Source organism: Chiroxiphia lanceolata, chromosome 23, assembly GCF_009829145.1.
Source record: "Chiroxiphia lanceolata isolate bChiLan1 chromosome 23, bChiLan1.pri, whole genome shotgun sequence".
In the NCBI taxonomy this organism is placed as follows: domain Eukaryota; kingdom Metazoa; phylum Chordata; class Aves; order Passeriformes; family Pipridae; genus Chiroxiphia; species Chiroxiphia lanceolata.
The window spans coordinates 4,913,155-4,929,260 of record NC_045659.1 but is presented as its reverse complement, the minus strand read 5'-3'; the positions used below and the strand labels follow the sequence as shown (position 1 = coordinate 4,929,260).

Below are 16,106 nucleotides of genomic sequence, written 5' to 3'. Positions count from 1 at the left end.
GGGGGTTGCGGGTGCCCCGATGGGGTTGCGGGAGGGGGTGTGCAGATGCCGGCAGGGAGTTTGCGGGGTGCAGGTGCCCGGGGGGGTTGTTGGAAGCGGAGGGGTGCGGGTGCCCGGTGGGGGTTGCGGGAGGCGGGGTGTGCAGATGCCGGCAGGGAGTTTGCGGGGTGCGGGTGCCCGGGGGGTTGCGGGAGCCGGCGCGGGGGGGCCCCGCAGCCAATGAGTGCGGCGCGGGGGCGGCTGCGTGCGCGGCCGGCGGCGTGTTGCAGCCGGGCGGCGTGTGCGGGCCGGAGCGGCGGGCACGCAGCGCCTGTCCTCGCACCTGCAACCCCTTCCGACCCCCTTCCCCCCCCTTTTTTTTTTCTTTTTGGGTTTTTTTTCCCTCCCCACCCTTCGGTGCTTTTTCCCGTTTTTTTGTTTTTCACCCCATTCTTTTTCCGTCGTCGCCCACAACCCCACCCCCCCCCCCACCACCCCCCCCCCCCCCCCCCCCCCACCCCCCACTCCACCTTCCTGCGCTTTGCTCGGGAAACGCGGATTTTAAACTCTCCCCGCCCGGCAGAGTGGGGAAGGAGGAGGAAGAGAAAGACATGGCCCAGGCAAAATGCACCACCCCGTCTCTTGGGTGATCTTCGCCGGATGGCCGCGCTCCTCCCCAAGGTAGGAATGCCGCGGGGGATGCAGCCCGGGCGGGCGGAGGATGCGCGGTCCCACGGCAGCACCCTTGAGGGGCTGAGGAGGGAGGAGAACCCACCCAGAGAGGGGACGAGGATTACCCCAGAGCGGAAGGGAGCTGGGAGAGGGTCTCCAGCCCGCTGTGGAGTTGCGGGGGGTGCGGATGCGGGTACGGCGGAGGAATTCCCGGTGCACCGAGCTCGGGGCGGGGGGGTTGGCGGGGTGGACACTTCTCCCATGGCGCCCTGATTATTTTTGGGGGTGCAGAATGACTCTGCCATCCCAGCATAATTCCTGCAGGATCAATGCATCCAACAGGCTGAGGGTCAGGGGGGTTCGGGGTTCCTCCGTGCGTCCCCCCGCCTTTGCTTTTCCCAAGGTCGTCCGAAAACTCGGTGCAGCCCCGCTCCCGCCGGGCTGGGAGTTGGGAAGTCCTTACCCAGCCTGTCCCGGATGAGCATGGCTGCCCCCCACCCGGGGTGGTGCTTGGAGGGGAGGGGGGGGGCCGTGCGAGGGGAAAAAAAGAGCAAAAAGCGATGGGAAAAGGCGCGGGGGGAAGCGGCGGCAGGAGCCAGCCCCATCTGGCCGGGAGCGCCGAGCCTGTCAGCTCGCGTTAGGCTCCTCGCAGCCATCTGGAGGGGCTGTGGGAGCGGGGTTTCCTCCGTGGGAGGAGAGGATGGAGCCGCATCCTGCCCCGGGCCGCCGCCGGAGCTCGGGATGCGCCGGGGGATGAGCCGGGGGATGCTGCGCCGTGCGAGGCGGGCGGCTGGTTCCCGGGGCTCCGGTGCGGGATGCAAGCGCTCCTGGGGGGATGGCTGCACCCCGGGGGAATGCAGGCACTTCTCGGAGAATGGATGCCCCCCGGGCGATGCGAGTATTCCTCGGGGGGAATGGATGCACCCCCGGGAGGGATGCAAGTATTCCACAGGGAGATGGATGCACCCCCGCGGGGGATGCGGGCACTCCTTGGAGCATGGATGCACCCCGGGAGGATGCAGGTATTCTCGAGGGAATACTGCACCCCCGAGGGGGATGCAGACACTCCTGGCGGGGAGGATGTAGGTTCCTCTGAGGACGGGCAGCCGGGGGGGTCGATCCCTCTCCAGGGCCGGATCCAGCTGCCTTTGCGTTGCTCCGAGGGCTGGGAATAGGGTTTGGGCACCGCCGTGCCCGGCTCAGCCCTGCCTGATCCCACCAGCCGTGGTCTCTGCAGCAGCGCTCGGGTGGGCTGTGCGGGGCGGGGGGCTGAGGTGAGCAGGGACAGCGACCGGACATCTCCCACCACAAACTTCTCTCTCCTGGGCACGCTGGGCCCGCTCCGGAGAGCCGCCCGTGCGGGATCGACCGGCGCGGGCTGTTTAGCATGCACGGCACACTCCGCGGCATCGCTCCTCTTCGCCTTCCTCCCGCTCTCCCTCCTTCCTTCTCCTTCTTCTCCCAGGGTTGCTGCTTCCTGCTTGGCGTGCCGGCATCCCTGCATCCCGGGGGCTTCCCTGGGGCTGGGATCCCTGGCCCCCTTGGCTGCCCACCTCTGCGGGGTTGGAGCTCCCCAGGAGGGGGATGAAGCTACCCCTTTCCCTCCTTGCTCCCCCTGCCCAGAATTTGTGCTTCGTTTCTTTTATTATTTCATTATTTTATTTATTATTTCATTATTTTATTATTCATTATTTTATTATTTCATTATTTTATATTTCATTATTTTATTATTTCATTATTTTATTATATTTTTTATTATTTTTAATGCTTGCTTTGGGGCTCCTGACTTGGCTTCCTTGCAGTCTTATTCCCTGCCTCTGGTCATCCCTCCTGCTTCCTCTCCCTGCTCCCTTAACGGATCAGAAAGCAGTTGGTTTTTTATTTCTTTCTTTAGTATTTTTTTAATTCTCCTGGGCAGCAGAGCCATGGGGAGGAATGTGCTGCCTCCCCAAGCCTAAAATCCCCCAATTCCCTGCCTTGCAGGAGTCTGATGTGAGTGCCAGAAGTCCCTGAGTCACTGCTGGGATGAGGAAAAACAGGGATCCACGTTGTTCCATGGTCTGGGGGGAGACTCAGGGCAGAGCCAGGGGTGCTGGGTGAAATATGCACAGGGCAGCCTTGGCAGCAAAAAGCTTGGACCTTTTTGGGCTGGGAGATACTGGGTTGGTGGAGGGAAGGAGTCCCTTCTTGCATAATTGTATCTAAGAGTCATTAAAAACTAAAAAAAAACCCACCTAGCAAAAATAATTTTGAATCTTGGCACAAACCTCTTAAGAGAGTTTTGAGAAATTTGGGGTCATTCACCCCAAAGGTAATATAAGAAAATCAGCAGCAATGTGCTGCTGCTTCATTAGTTCTTCTGATATTCACAGTATTTTTTTTAATTTTTAAGTTTTCTCCTTTCATTTGGTGTCCAGAAGTGGAGCTGGTTTGTGTTGAAAAATGTGAAAATTATTGTCCTGCAGGAAAACTGTTTTGCACAAATCTCCTCCAAATAGCTCCAGAGACATGTGCTGCCCTCTGCAGCAGCCCATCCATCCTCCAGGTCATTTCCCTATTTACAGCCAAACAAACAATAAGAAAAGTGGTTTGTGAGTGTTCTCGAAAGGAAAGCAGAGCGTGAAGTGGGTAATTCAGAAGTGTTTGACCACCTGCACTTGTGCAAACATCTGTAGGTCCTCCAAGTCCTGCAAATTCGCTGTCGGATTTGTGGAATTGTGGCCCTAAAATGGGAGCTGTTGAGTGTTGTGTCCCTCAGGAAGGAGCCCTCTGAGCCCTGGAATGTCCAGAGTGGTTGGACATCGAGGGAGCTGTTGGGTGTTGATGCTGGAGAGCAAGGCCAGGGAGATTGGCTTGGATTCTCCATCCCCTTGGGAATGAGCTGGAGGTGTCCATTGCATCAATGGAAAAGACAGAGGTCCAGCCATAAGCTGGGAAGAGGAGATGGGAAGGGTGGAGGCTGAAAGGGCTGGGATGGCCCCAGGCATTGGGAAGTGAGTGGCTGTTTGGCAACACAGCCCTCATTGTGTGTCCTCTGGGGGAGTTTTAAATAGCAGCAAGGAAAATCCTGGATATCCCTAAACGGGGACCCAGCAGCAGCATTTTCCCTTCCCTCTTTCCCTGTTTGAAAGAAGAGGGGTGGTCTTGCATGTGCCTGGTCTCCCTGACCCACACCCCACGTGGATTCCTGGAGGAAGAGCAAACCCCCCCCACCCCAGCCCTCAGGAGTGGGGGAGCCGAGGGAACTCTTTCCTCAGCCGCGCAGAAAAGGATTAACCAGGCTAAAAGGTCATAGAAGATTTAGCTGGGCCTTTAGCATCAGTAAGCCAAGAATTATGGGAATTTGATTTACAAATTAGCATAAAGACCTTATTCTAATAAGCATGGAAGCTGAAATAGGTATGTAAAATAATAGCATACATCAACATCCTGCACGGAGCGTTCCTCATCCCAAAGAATTATTCGCTCGGTCGATGTGGCTGGGATGCAGATAATTCCCAAACTGAGACACAGGCTGTGCTGGTGTGTGATGGAAAGGCTGGACCTGGCCTGGAGACACATCCACAGGGAGGAGAGGCTGGGTATTTCCCCTCGGGAAGGGCAGGATTTGGGATCACCAGCTGGGCTGGGGCTACGCATCCCAGAAGGACTTTCCCTGGGTGGAGGCAGGAGGGGAAACCTTCTGGCAGTTCCTGCAGAAGGGTAATTGCACTAATGAATGTGTATAAGAAAAATTAGGTGTATCGGCATCTTTTTGTGAATCCCTGGATTTATTGTTCCTCGGGAAAAATATTAGATGTGGTTAATAGTTACCGTGCGGGTCAATAAAATGTGATATTCACCCCAACAGCAGAAAATAGCTATTTAATAGGTAATAACAGTAATAATCAATACCTCCACAATTAGATAACCCAGTTATATGCAGTACATAAAAGGAGGGGAATGAACTCCAGTTGCTGGATGGCCGGATTTGGAGTGTGGCTGAACATCCGTCATTCCCGCTAATTCCAGGCGGAGCCGTAAGCAGGTACCAGCACCTCTAGCCAATTAATCCCACGTGGTGGCCTGATTTGCAATTTTTAAGCCTCAGTGAAGCAAACAGGAACCTGAGGAGACCTTTACCACTGGTTGTGTTGTGCAAAGCCCTGGGATGGCACCCGAAATGTTTGGGATTTTGGGCTGGGCGGTGGAGTTGCAGGTGGGGTTTTCCATGGGAGTTTCTGTGGGAGCATCCCTGCACTGAGCTGGTTACACAGCAGGGGACTGGCAGGGTATGGCAAGGAGTAAAGTTGTTGTATTGGCTCTATCCAAAAAGTTGTTGTGTGTAGTGAGTAACCTCAGAGTTGTGGGGAGCGTGGGCTGGAGTTGGTTTGTGTGGTAGCTACAACAGATTTAGGAGCTCCAGCTGTGGAGTGGACGTATGTGAGGTCCCATAAATGCTGTCACATCTCAGGATGTTGTTGTTTGCTGTTCACAAAATCCAAGTGTGAACAAGGTGCCCCTGGTTATTTAAAGTGGGAACATGAGGAGGCAAAAAAACATCATCTGAGATGTTCATGGCAAAGGTTGGAGCTGCAACTTGGGCTTGGAATTGAGCTCTTGGCTTCAAACAGGATCCAAAATGAGCAAAGTGCTGGATTTTGGGATTCTGTAGTGGAAGTCCAAGGTGGTGGGACTGCTCTGCACCATTCCCACATTTGGGATGGGCCTCCCTGATGGGTCAAGAGGAAGTAAATACCATTTTGATAAGCAGGTGGGAGCTGTGAGCTTGGAAAAAACTTCCTCTGGTAAACCCAAACTTCTGAAGCAACACAGGGACCATCCCTCTGTACAGGACTTTGCTACTGGATGCTCTGGAGGCTGCACCCAGTTTTGGGACATCCTTGTGCTTAGCAAAAGCTACTTTTTCTTTTCCATGTAGGCATTTTGACCAGCATAATAAATAACCCTGGCTCGTGGCTTTTCTGCCTTCCTCTGACGGAGACAAGCACAATATTGGAAGTTCCACAAGATTGGAACTGTCTGCTTTGTGTATTTTTCTTGCAGTTTTCACTTAAAAATACCCATATTGTGATTTCTCCCTCCCCTCTCCCCCCCATTTTATTTTTTCCCTATGGGGAAAAGATTGATCAGTTGACAGATCTGGGTCAGGTTGGTGAGCAGGGCTCGCTGTTTGCTGTGATAAAGTGGGATGGAGGTGGATGGGGAGAGCTCTGCTTCCCAGGCAGCTCCAGTCAGACAGAGGAGGGGCACTCCAACTTTCTCACAACATGAGAAACATGTGGGGAGTAACTATTTGGCCGTGCAGATCAGGAAAAAACCCTCATTCGTGTTTGGTTTTGCTTCCCAAACTTCAGTAGTGGCAAGAAAGGGCAAGATTTTCCTTGCTTGTTCCCCAGTTAAGGGTCATCTTTCAGAGCAGAGCTTTAAAGAGGGGGAAAATGATTTTTTTAAGCATTACTGGTCATTCTCCTTTGATGGATGGTAGCAAATCTCCTGTTAGACTCAGTGGGACCCAAACCTGATCCATCTCAGATGTTCATGGCAAACGCTTGGGCTTGGAGTTGAGCTCTGGGTTTCCAGAAGGTACCAAAATGAGCAAGGTACCAGATTTTGGGATTCTGTAGTGGCAATCCAAGCCTTAGTGCTGTGCCCCATGGCCTGCCAGCATCCTGCACCTCAGCACATGGGGTTTTCATGCCTTTAGTGGCTTTTGTAGGCAAAAAAACAGGCTGAGAGAGCTGGAGTTGGTCAGCCTGGAGAAGAAAAGGCTCTGGGAGACCTGAGAGCCCCTTCCAGTGCCTAAAGGGGCTCCAAGGGAGCTGGAGAGGGACTTTGGACAAGGACCTGGAGGGACAGGACAAGGGGTAATGGCTTCCCATGGACACAAGGCAGGGTTAGATGGGATGTTGGGAAGGAATTCTTGGCTGTGAGTGTGATGAGGCCCTGGCACAGGTTGCCCAGAGAGGCTGTGGCTGCCCCATCCCTGGGAGTGCTCAAGGCCAGTTGTTTGCTCCAGACAAGGCTTGGAGCAACCTGGTGTAGTGGAAGTGTCCCTGCCCATGGCAGGGAGTGGTGGCACTGGATGAGCTTTAATGTCCCCAAACCATTCTGGGATTCTACGAAAACTCAGGATTACAAGGAATGATCTCTCTGTCACTGCATCCCCTGGGGCACTCCAACCCTTCCAGCCCTTCCGAGGGTGCTGGTGCATGCTCCAGTCATCCCACCCCCACTGCTCCTGGAACGTTTGGAGCCGTGGCCACCTCCCTCCCTGCTCCTTCCCGAAGCAGCACCTTGCTCTTGGTTAATAATAAATCAGAGGTGCTGCCTTTGCTGGGCTCTGCTCTCTGCCGCCGGGAAGGATATCATGGATTTTTGATGCGCTCAACAGTTAATATGTGTAATGCTGAAAGCTGTTGTAAATTAATTGACCCCTTGACCCCCTTGTCCTGTTGACTGTTCCCACTAAAGACAGTGTTCAGTTCTTGGCATCCTCACCCACCCCGTTTTCCCTTCCTCCAGCTCCCACATGCTTCGCTTACTAATCAGGGGCAGCCGAAAGAGGAGCTGTGGCTCCAAAAAGCTTTGTAGCAGCTGGGTGGGGAATCCAGGATCCCTGGTGGTTGGAGTATTTCCTTTAAAGCACTGATGGAAGCAGGCACAGCATTCTCTGCCTTTCCATGGGGACGATGGGGGCAGAGGGATGAAGGTGCTGCCAGGCTAAAAGGTCCTGGAGCAGCACCGAGGACCCTCTGGAGGTGGGTGGAAGGTGGAGGGATGTTCAGCACCTCGTGTGAGGCACCTGCTGAGCTGTGGCTCATGCCAAGTGCTCACTGTTGGAGCCGTGGTGGGTCTGGCTTGGAGGAAGGATGGGAGCGGGTGGTCAGATGGAATTTTTTGGGAAATAACAGGAAAAGATCCCAGAGTGGCTCGAGTTGGAAAGGAGCGTAAAGATCATCGGTTCCAACCCCTGCCCTGGGCTGGGACACCTTCCAGTAGCCCAGGTTGCTCCAAGCCCCATCCAACCTGGCCCTGAGCACTTCCAGGGATGGGGTCTTTTCCTGGGTATTGCTGAGCATGGGGAGACCCTGATTTAGGTTGGGAAGGAGCTTAAAAAACCACGAGTGCTCAGCCCACGGGACCGGTTCTCCTCCTCCCGTGACTCCCGGTGGGAGGCAACAGCTGCCGAGGAGTGGGAAATGCCACAGGAAATTGTGCAACATTAGCAACCAAGCAGAGTGTTTTAGGCTTTTCCGATTCCAAAATGAAGTGGAAAAGTACAATCGCAAATTCCCATTGAAAGTAAATTCTGGGAAAAGCAAGGATCGATTTTTTTGAAGCATTTTTTTTTTTTTCATGTTCAGATTCGGAGCTTTATGTACCAAGTTGGGAAGTGATTTCAAACAAAACAGAAAGAGCTCCGAAGGCCACATTCCAGCGCTATCAAAGAGCCTGGAGTCTCCAGCCTCGTTCCATTTTGTATTGTTATTTCTTCAAAACAGATCCTCTGCTAATGTTTCCATTTTACCAGAAACGGAATTCTTGATTTAAAGAACTGGTTTGAAAGCCAAACCTGACCCGCCTCGCTGGAGGCATGACAAGCCCTCGAAGCAAAGCAAGGTTCATTAATACCATAACATTCTCTCTCTTTTTAAGTGTTTTGGGCTTTTTTTTTTCCCTTCTGGTAGGAGTTATCTGGTGAACAGCACGAAGCTCCTGGGTCGGTTTGGGTGGTTTTAGCTTTTATTCCCTTTCTGCAGGACAGATGGTATTTAGAGATCAGAGGGTGCCTCCGTTAGACTTTTAGTTTTCCAAAGTCAATTCCCAAAGCCAGCGCCGGCATTTTGATAGTGGGCCAAGGCACAGGAGAGCAGCAGGGCTGGCTGGCACGAGGTGAATTTGGATTTAGGATGAATGACATCTCTCTTAATGAAGCCCTTTCAGGAACAAAGCTGGCGAGGAGCAGGATCCATGATCCATTAGAGGCTGGGATAGTGGCGGAGCCAAAACCTCCTTGTCATTGAGGACAACATGAAAAAAAAAAGTGTATTATTTATTGTTTACTCTTTGTGCTGCTTTTCTGCACGTCAGCGCTTCCCATTGTGTGTTTTTGGGCTTCAAAACCTGACATCACATTAGACACCGTCTCCAAAGCCCCCAAATAATGCATATAAACTATGATTATTCCTTCTGATCCACTTGTGTTTATGTAAATGGCTGGAAAAGCGGTTTTCAGCTTATTTCGGGAGCTTAAGGGATTCATACCAAGCCTATTATTGAAAAATCAGAAAGTGAAAAGCAACTTCTGAGACGAGGAATTAGCAACTGAATGGCAGCGTGCGTTCCGCGGGATCCGGCTGCGCTGCGGATGGGAATTCCCTCGGGAGTCAAAAATCCAACACGTGGCAACAGGTTGAGGGGCTTTGCAGGGAGGGGGGTTGGAGTGAACCCAGAGGGGTGAGGGGCTGGAGAGGGAGTCAGGGTGCAGTCATTGGCGGTGGGATTGGTGTCAGGTTTTGTGGTGGATGGTGTGTGGGGGCATTGCTGCCTTCAAAATCCAGCAGGCACCTGGGGGATAACCCTGGCTCTGTGTCCTTCATCCATGAGTGGATCCTGGGAAGGGGCTGGTGGTGCTTGGCAGCACCTGTATACCCCCAGTGTGGCTATTCCTGCTCCTTCCAAGCCTTTTCCCTCTGTCTTAGGAGAGGTGGGATGAGCTGCAGATCCTCTTCGGGCTCCAGCCCCTTCCAACCAGCCCTGCAGCAGCTCATCCCTCCTCTCCTGTTGCCGTTTTTTTTTCCCTGGTTCGGTCCCTTTCCCCCTTCCTTATGTTAATTTCCCACCTGAGCACCAAGTACTTTATAAATAGCAAATCTGAAATGAATTTCCTAGCAGCAATCATTATCTCCCTCGACAGCCATTAAACATTCACACAAGCAGAGCAAAATGACAAAGGGGATTGATTTTTACAGTATGTTGGGGGGAGGCAGGAGAAAGGAAATATGTTGACAAGGCTTTTTTCTTTTTCCCCTCTTATTCCCCCCCCTCTCTCCATTCTCCCCTCCCTTCCACATCCTCTGCCTTGTGGAATTTAAGATCACTCTTTTTTTGGAGAGTGGGCTGGGAGGGGATCGGAGAGGGCGAAGTTGGAAATAAACGACGATAAATTAAGAAAATAAGGGGAAAACCAAAAAGCAGGAAGCTCTATTCCCTTCTTCCCTCGAGCAGCGAGCTCCATTCCCTGCTCCTGCAGCCCCTGGAAGCCTCGCTCCGATCCGTCGGCTGCGTACAACTGGTAAACATGAAGTTGGTTCCGTGGCCCCGGCTGTTGAGATGAATATGTCAGAGTTAATGCCTCTGAAGATGGAGGGGTGGGCTGGAGGGGAAGGGGGGGCCCCAATCTCGGAGCCTGCTCAGCAGAATAAATGTGTTGATGCAATCGTTGGGAGCCGCTGCCGAATGAGGCACTGTAGCTGAAAATTTAACTTTGATTTCAATTTTCATATTTGTCAGCAATAATTAGATTCAAGAAATGTTTTTGCCGCTGTTCTAAAATACTAATAAGTAGGAGCCTTTGTAGTCTGGCTAATGGAGCCTTTTTTTTCCTAGTGGGCTAGAAAAATTCCATTAAAGGGGAAAGTCATACTATATTACCATGCTTCAACATGCATTGACTCTGCTGCCACAGGAATATCTGTGCCGGGAAACAGTGTCCCTGCTTCCAGCTGCTGGAGAATGGGCTTAGGATTGGCTGGGGCTTCCCAGGGAGCAAGGAAGGCTGGAGGGGACCCCCTACATCAAGTTGGCTTGGGGGTGATGCTCTTTGGGGCACCAGGAAGCTTTCAAAGTGCCTGTGGGATGATATTCCAGTGGTGGCCTGGCTCTCAGCCAGCTGGCTCCAGCAGGATTTTTTGGTGTTGCCATTTCCCCTTGGGTTTAAAGCCTTGGATCAATGAGGAATCTCCCCTTGCTCGCTCTGCCAAAGGCAGAGAGCCTCTTGTCTCCCTGCCCACCCTGTGGGGTGGATTTCCTTGGCAGCTCATGCCAGGTTTTATCACGGAGCGATGCCGGCGAGGGCAGTGATATTAAATTTGCTGGCGATACGCACAGCAAATGGGGGAAGCTCTAAGTTGTGTCATTCTCAAGTTACTTCAGCCTATTAAGCAAACAAAAGCACTTGTGGAGTGAGAAATGGAAATGGCCAATGCGGCCCGATTAATCCTGGATGTACAATTCCATTAATAAGCCAGCTTTTAATAGGTGGTTCTTTCCAGGAGCTGCTGGGACGAAGAATTGATGTATTCACTGTAATTGTATTGCAACTAATAGGATCTGGAGAAAATTGTATGGAGAACTTGTTCCTTTGCCACCATTTTCCAATCAGTTGAAATAATGCAGGAGAGCCCAGCAAGGTAATGAGACTTAAATCTAAACAGGAATATTTTTAATTTCCATGCAGGGGATTTTGGCTTTGGCTTTTGCTTCCCCATAGAGTGAGCAGAAACCCACTCAGTGGGTTTCTACCCAGAGCAGTGGGGAGGAAAAATGCTGGAGGAAATGGGGATCCCAGTCCCAGTGGAATTGCCCAGTGGCTGGATTCTGGGGCTGCTGTCTCAGCTGGGTGGGGGATGTGGTTGCTGGTGCAGAGCTGTGCCAGGTCTGGGAGCCTCCAACCTCCCTTCTGAATTCTAAGGGGTGTGTGTGTCTGGATGCCCAGGAATGGGACTGCCCCTCTGGCATCTCAGCCAGAGCTTTTGTTCCTGTCATTGGCAGGAGAGGAGCCTTCCCCCCCAGTCGATGTGGTTCACTGGGAGAGTCATTAACGAGCCTCAGGTCCTCGCTCCATTCATCCCATGTTTATTCAGACCCTCCATCCCAGGGTTCTGACACTTTGCTGATCCTCTCTTTCCACCAAACTCCTGTGAAAACCCACCTCCTGCTCTGGGGAGCAAACACCCCTGTGTGGCTGTGCCTCTGGGTCCCTGTGAGATGAAGGGAGGGATTTGGGCTTTAATCCCCGAGCATCTCTCCAAGAGCTCTTGAAATAGTGATACCCTTGGTACAACACTGCAAATCCCAGGCAGGCTGGGTGGCTCAGCACAGCAGTGCCTTGGGATGCAGATCTCCATAATATCCTTGCAATGGTGGAATAATGCACATTAAAGGAAAGGAAATATTAATGTAGGAGCTGCCAAAATCCATGTGGCCCCTGATTATTGCAGCTGTGGCTTTGCCAGAAGAAGTTTGCAGCCACTTTTGGTCTGTTCATCGCTGGTTCGGGGCTGTTTGTTTTTCACTCCTCCTCCCTATTTGTATGCAAGCTCTGACCCTGCTTTGGTAACAGGCTAGAGAGTAAATAGAAAGGGGAGGGGGGGGAAAAAAGGCAAGGAAAAAAAACCGAAGGCACAATTCAGCTCAAATCCCTTCGGGAGCAGATGTGATTGCCTTCCAGAAATGGCTCCAATAAGGCCAGAAAGGAATATTGCTTTTATAGCTTTTGGGATATAAAACATTTAGAAAATGTGATTGAGTGGCAGTGCCTAATTTATCATTTACCCATTTCTCTATCCACCCAAACAGAGGAGTATCTTCAAATGGACTCGTTGCCACTTTTTTTTTTTTGGCTTTTTGCCTCTTTCCCGTGTGTGACACACATGAAAAGCCGTGTTCCCTTGCACACCCAGCCATGTGTGTGCACACACAGGCACGTGTTCCCCCACGCTCCTGGCTCCTTGTCCCTGTGCCTGTGTCATGGATTTATCATCGTTCTGCTAAGCACTCAAACTCCTGTGGCTATTTATAATTAATGCTCAGAAACCTGCCAATCCATTTAATGACACTAGGAGGTCACGGCCTCCCTTATAGCTTCCCATTAATCATCATTAGAACAGTTCTGGGTTTTTTACGTTCTTTTTAAATGTTAATTCACCTTTATAATGCTGCTTTCAGCTCTGACTGCAAAGGGATACTCTGTAGTCACTCCAGACTGTCTTGCGAGTGTGTGCAGGTGAAAGGCGCAGTGGGACAATTGCACTTGATAAAGTCTCTTGGATATCTCCCGCTGGAATGAATTACGCTCACAAACTCTGCCAGATGGGATTTCTTCACTGCCCTCTGCTGCCGGCTCCTCGCAGCGATGCTGGCGCAGCTCCCTCCCTCCCGGCTCCATCCCTCGGGTACCGCCGAGCCCCTCGCCATCCCTCCTCACCTGCAGAGACCCCTGCGCTGCTGGGAACCGTAAAATCAGAGAATCCTGGAATGGTTTGGCTTGGAAGGGAGACTAAAAATCATCTAGTTGCATGTGGCACGTGGCTCCTGAGTGGAATAAGCTCCTCGACGCTGGCACAGAGCTCGGCAAAGCCTTGTGTGCTCTGCCAGGCTGTGCTCGGGCACGTCTTCACAGGGCAGATTTCGGTGGTGTAAGGTGGGCTCACACGGGGTTTTACAGGTTGTGGTGGTTGTGTCTCGGTTTGGGTGGAGCATCAAACTCATTCCTTGTGAAGGTTGACAAAAATCCCAGCTCCCAGAGGACAGGGCTGCTCCCAGCAGCGAGTCCATCTCCTCTTCCACGGGAAGCAGGAACCCTCCAGCGCTTTCCCTGCATCCCAAAGCTCCCTCTGTCATCGTCACAGCCCCTGGGAGCCGATGCCCTGGCGCAGCGTGGGGGATCAGCAGCGATGTCAGGAGGCAGCTGGGAGGAATGAAAGCTCTGGGTGTGATCTGGTACCTTTGGCAAGCAGCAATTCCTCTTCAGTAGCCCTCTCCTGGCTTATGGTTGGGAGCAATCATCCCTCTCCAAAGTCAGTCTGTGCCTGCCATTGACAGGAGCGGTTCCAACGCGGTGTCTGATCTGGGTTGGGGTGTTGATCCTCTTGGGAATGGTTCCACAGTGGGGTGGTGTAAGACATGGTGCTGTGTGAGCTGCTTCTCTGACAGAGCTCCTGGAGACTTGTCACAACCCTGGGTGACAAACCTGCAGCTCATCCTGTGACTCTTGCTCCGTGTTCATCCAGGAGGGGAGGAGGCAGCACCGACACCCAGCCCCTGCCATGGGAAGCACACCCAGCCCCCCGTGGGTAGAGGGTGGGTGAAGGTTCATGCTGACCTTTCTTTTTGGGTGAAATAGGATCACTCCTGCTCCTCTGGGGACTTCTGGTCTGGGTGAGAGCCGAGCCCAGCCCCATTTCTCTGAGTAAATACGCCAGCAGCATTTGGCTTAATGAACTGTGGCTTTTAATAAATGGCTCTTATCTTGCTGAAGTGCTGCTAAATTGTCAGGATTTAAAATTAGCCTAATAGATTTGTGGGCGATGTTTTATTCACTGGGTAGTTGGAAGGCGACAGTGAGAGGGGGAGAGATGGCTCCACCCAGTTCTCCCTGAATTATACACGAGTTATTTATTTGTTTGGGCCGAAGGGGAAATGTTCTGGATTAATGTGCAATGCCTCAGCACCTGACTTAATGAGAATTTAGAGACCTATCCCAAACTGATAGTCTCCAATTAATCACTCGGTGGCCCCTCTGCTTTGCTGTCCCGGGGATATATTTTTCATAGTGGTGGTTGGGTTGTGGTACCCACTGTTGCTTGCCAGGAAAAGGGGATGGGGAGGGACTAGGGAGGGGTTTGGGTGCTGTGGTGGCTTCCAGGACAACATCTTGCAGCTTTGCTCCATGTTGATGTGGAAGTAGAGCCCAAATATCTCTGTCTGTACCATCTATACCTGTACAACTTGTGTTCTCGAGCCTAAAGTTGAACTTGCTCAGCTTCTTATATATCCTGTGAACTTCCATGAGCTGCCTTGCCTTAATTTCTTTTGGCAACATGGAGCTGGTTGCGATCCTGTTGACAGTTTGGAGACATATGGAGAATCAAGGCAGAACAGTGTTTTATAATAGAGTGATATGGGAACTGGTTGGGATGAAAGATGCCAGGGAAATGTCAATCACTATCATTATCCTAACAAACTGCTGTACCTGCAGAGATAATAATAATATTTAGCAATTATATGGCACCTAACAAGCTCAAACAGCACAGACTGGAGCTAATTAAAGATCCCAAGACTTCCTTTGGGTGGGTGTTTTCCCGAGAGTGTGGACCAGCTTCTCCTCAGAGTCTTTTGTGTGAAGCTTTAGCTTCTTTCCCATTTCACAGGTAGGGGAAGGTGGTTCTGCTGGAAATACCCAGTGGGGACTCTCAGGGAGGGTGGTGGGATCAATCTTGGCACTGGATTGGGCTGTTGGCTGCATTTGGAGGACTGTTGAGTGGCCTTGACTTGATGACCCAGGTGGCCAGAGGTGTTTAGATGCATTGATGTGCTTATTGCTCATCCTTTATGAAATCAGGGACACTTTGGGAGCTGGACCCCCACATGAGGACCCCCCCAGCGTCCCGTGGTGAGCAGAGGGATGCTGCAGATGGTTTTGCAGGGCTGGATGATCTGGGAAGCATTTTCTCCTGTGTCCTCCTGGCTTGCTGGGCTGCTGCTGTTTCCCTCTTGGTTCATGAATCCTCCATCCCTCTTGACCAAGCTGCGTCCCAAGAAAGCTCTCTGGAGGGTGACACATCCACCAACACCCCAGATTTGCCTGGGTCATCCAAGATCACAGCGATGGAAAGCAAGACTTCCAGCATTTCCACACTGGTGGTGTTCTCACCTTGCCCTTTCCAAGAGCAGCAGGTGAAACCCTTCAGGGCTGCTTGGATCCATCCGTGTTCCTTGATGCCTGCCCAGCTCCAGCCCTGGGAAGCAGCAGCGTCCCTGTGACACTGTGAAGGTCAGCCTTGGTGTCTGAAGTGGGGCTGGTAGTAGCAATGCATGATGCACAGTGTCAGCCAGAAAGGAAATATTGTATATAAAAGATAAGGTTTTTTCCCCCCCTTTCTCGTGGCAGAGGAACAAGGCACCGGGTTCATTTGGCATTCATAAAGTCTTGCTTTGGAAACGCCTTTAAGTACTGCTGAGGGAGACTTGAAGGAGCGTGTTTGAGAGTCAAATGCACATCTCCTTGGGCTCTCCTTTCATCTGCTTTAAAAAACACAATCTTTTTTTTAATCTTTTTTTTTTTTTTTCCCTTTTCCCCCTCTGTAAAAATACTAATCTTCTCCACCAGCAGCAGACACCCAGGGTGCAGGAGCTCGGCAATTAGCTCAGTGAACAGAACAAGAGAGGAGCAGAGGGAAGGGGGGACTCAGCCAAGGACCAGAGGATGCAAAATCCTGCCTGCTAATTAGGAGGCAGCCCAGGATGGGGCCTGCTTAATTCAGGGGCTAAGTCGCCGTGTGTGTCGTCCACCCGGGTGGCAACACGTTCCTCTGTCATCCTCTGGGCTGACCTTTGGCTGAGGGGAAGAGCCAGCAGGGAATTTGGGTCTCGGTCTGGACCTGAACCCACGTGGTGGAAGAGCCAGGGAGGATGAGGTGAGGATCACAGAGTCACGGGATTGGGAAGAG

At 51.9% G+C, this 16,106-nt stretch overlaps 1 protein-coding gene across 1 annotated transcript in view; it reads left to right on the top strand.

The window, feature by feature from the left end:
* The first annotated feature begins 481 nt into the window (after positions 1 to 481).
* LOC116797669 (protein CEPU-1) overlaps positions 482 to 16,106 on the top strand; it is a 354,096-nt gene continuing 338,471 nt past the window's right edge. Inside the window, exon 1 of the mRNA XM_032709434.1 lies at positions 482 to 660. The gene's annotated coding sequence lies outside the window, so the exon portion shown is untranslated. The remainder of the gene's footprint in view (positions 661 to 16,106) is intronic.